This window comes from Alligator sinensis, unplaced genomic scaffold (genome assembly GCF_000455745.1).
Source record: "Alligator sinensis unplaced genomic scaffold, ASM45574v1 scaffold634_1, whole genome shotgun sequence".
In the NCBI taxonomy this organism is placed as follows: domain Eukaryota; kingdom Metazoa; phylum Chordata; order Crocodylia; family Alligatoridae; genus Alligator; species Alligator sinensis.
This window is the reverse complement of record NW_005842558.1, coordinates 671,596-674,663: the sequence shown is the minus strand read 5'-3', so window position 1 is coordinate 674,663 and position 3,068 is coordinate 671,596. Positions and strand designations below refer to the sequence as shown.

The following is a 3,068-nucleotide window of genomic DNA, read 5'->3' as shown; positions in this document are numbered from 1 at the left end:
TTATAGGCAGCCACAAGGTCGCCTCTCAAACTTCTCTTGCGGAGGTTGAATAGATCCAGTTTCTCTAGTCTCTCCTCGTAGGGCTTGGTCTGTAGGCCCTTAACCATACGAGTGGCCCTTCTCTGAACCCTCTCCAGGCTATCCGCATCCCTCTTGAAGTGCGGCGCCCAGAATTGCATGCAGTACTCCAACTGCGGTCTGACCAGCGCCCGATAGAGGGGAAGTATCACCTCCTTGGACCTATTCGTCATGCATCTACTGATGCACGATAAAGTGCCATTGGCTTTTTTGATGGCTTCGTCACACTGCCGACTCATGTTCATCTTGGAGTCCACTAGGACTCCAAGATCCCTTTCCACTTCCGTGCCCCCCAGCAGGTCATTCCCTAGGCTGTAGGTGTGCTGGACATTTTTCCTCCCTAGGTGCAGCACTTTGCATTTCTCCTTGTTGAACTGCATTCTGTTGTTTTCTGCCCACTTGTCCAACCTGTCCAGATCTGCTTGCAGCTGTTCCCTGCCCTCCGGCGTGTCCACTTCTCCCCATAGCTTTGTGTCATCTGCAAACTTGGACAGAGTACATTTCACTCCCTCGTCCAAGTCACTGATGAAGACGTTAAAGAGTATCGGTCCAAGGACCGAACCCTGTGGGACCCCACTTCCCACACCCTTCCAGGTCAAAACCGACCCCTCCACCACGACTCTCTGGGTGCGACCCTCCAGCCAATTTGCCACCCACCGGACTGTGTAGTCATCCAAGTCACAGCCTCTTAGCTTGTTCACCAGTATGGGGTGGGATACCGTATTGAAGGCCTTCCTGAAGTCTATGGAGAATATTAGCAGCAATAGGAGTTAGTGTCCATCCTTGTGTGCTGGAAATGTGTGGTACTGCATCCTCTGCCTATGACAAGCAATATCCAAGTGAGTTGTGCAGCGCAATGTGGTATCAGTTATCAAACCCATTTATGAACAGTGAGTTTGAGGTAGGCTGTGAGCAGCACTGGAGGAAATGCATTTATGACTCCAGCAAAAACCCCAGCTAATGTCCACTAAGACCTGAACTCCTGATGACCTTGTTACCCCAGGGCTCCTGCCTCGTTAACTCACACAGCTGAGACTCCTCATGTTCTTTAGTTTTTCATAGGAGTACTCCAAATGTCCAGGCAATACCCTCCACATGGCTCTGAGGACCTGGGGCCCATATCTCAGTTCATAGAGAACATGCACAGTTCTGCAACATCAGCGAAGTGACACTGATGTCATTTACTTCCATCTGAGACCTGAATGCCAGGCTTGGACCCAGTGGTGGAGGAGTGTGTGAAGTATCTGTTTTCTATCTTGGATGTGAGAGGTGGTATCACACGAGATTTAGGGTGGTGTAAAATTACTGTCCCAATGAGTGAAACGCAGCAGAGGAGTGAGTGTCAAGGGCATAGGTCAGAAAAAGCTGAGGGGGAGCTGGTACTCTTCATCCCGTATCTGCGGGGAGACGGTGCTGAGCTGGGCCCTGTGGGGAGGAGGTCCATGGGTGGGCCTGGTTAGATATGCAGCTGGACTGCCAGACATGTGCCTGTAGCTGTGAGATAATAACGGTCTGAGACACAAGCACGCAGATGTGCACAGGGACCAAGCCAGGGCTGCCGAGAAGGGAAGGCTGAGAACTGAGACCCCAGACACCAGGGCATGGAGAAGTGATGGCTGCACAGTGACACCGATTCCCCAATAGGCTGCAATGTGAAGCCAACATTTCCCCACCCAGGCAGGACTATGGCCCCCTCCTCTAGGTCAGATCAATGGGGCAGGATTGGTGCTGCTGACGGGACCCTTGCTCTGGGACTCCCTGAGTCGTGAGTGCTTCAATTCTCCCCTGGCTGCTGCAGGGATCTGAAGCCAAACACTGCAACCCTGAGTCCTCCCTTGCCCCAGCTCCAGGCAGCCCCAGGGGTTTGGCCACTTGGGGACAGCAGGGTTGCCCCAGTGTCAGTGCTGGGTCCTGCTGCAGTGTCTCTGCTGTGTGAAGTCTCACCTCTCTGCTGTTTGATTGCAGGATTCAGCAGAGTCTGAGGACACGCAGGTGAGTGACCCTGACCCTGTATCAGTGACCCCAGCCCCTTCCCTGGGACAGCCATGCTTCCTGCAGCCACTTCCTGCACCATAGCAGTGCCCCACATGTGGGCTTTGAACTTGGGATGGGACAGAGTCACCACATCTCTGCTGGCCTCTGCCTTCACTGTCCCTTTTCCCAGCACACTCTGTGTCCACTGGGCCCTGGGCAGGGCTGGGCTTTTGCCCACGTCAGGCCCCAGACCCAAGACTGAGCTGACAACCTGAGCCCAAGCCCTGGGCACCTCATTTGAGGAAAGCACTAGGCTCAAGAGAGACTCCTGTCCTCCCTCTGGCAAATGCCCCCTGGGCAGAGCCCCTGTCACAGCCCCTCCTGGGCCAAGGCTCACACCTGAGACACTCTGTCTGTGCGACCCCATCACAGCCTGTGCCCAAGCTTGTCCCTACAGGGACTGTGGGCAAGGCAGGAGGGGCTGATGCAGAGCCAGCCACTGCCTTAGAGACTGACGGGGACAGAAATAGCTCCACATCCCAACCCTGTGACACAAAGGGACAGAGTGACAGGAATGGGGGCAGCAGCTGCTGGAGGCAGTGGAGGGGGAGAGGGAAATGCAGGACCTCCTGGCTCTGCCCAGCTGTCGGCACCTCTGTGAGACTCAGCCTCAGAGGCCCAGCACTCAGCTGCCCAGCTTGTTCTTTCCACATGGCAGCTGATGCCATGGGGGCACGGGGCTGGGGCCTGGTGGGGAGAGCTGTTTGCTGGGGGAAGGGACACTGGGCTGCAGCTGCCTCCTCAGACTGGAGATTCAAATTCTCCTCTTCACCCCCCAGCAGATGCTGGGAATCCAGCTGTTATGGCACACAGAGATGTGGGCTCTGCATGGGGAGAACTGCCTCCAGGCCATTGCTCTGTCTTGTGTCCAGGTCCTGGCAGCAGACACAGGGGGCTAAAGCACAGCTTGTGATCTGCTTTGGGTCACTTGGGTCCTGTGCTTTCATGCAAGCCAT

The 3,068-nt window shown here is 55.3% G+C and overlaps 1 protein-coding gene across 1 annotated transcript in view; it reads left to right on the top strand.

The window, feature by feature from the left end:
• The first annotated feature begins 2,043 nt into the window (after positions 1 to 2,043).
• Positions 2,044 to 3,068, top strand: part of LOC102388040 (E3 ubiquitin-protein ligase TRIM39-like) — a 13,766-nt gene continuing 12,741 nt past the window's right edge. Inside the window, exon 1 of the transcript XR_324820.2 lies at positions 2,044 to 2,070. The gene's annotated coding sequence lies outside the window, so the exon portion shown is untranslated. The remainder of the gene's footprint in view (positions 2,071 to 3,068) is intronic.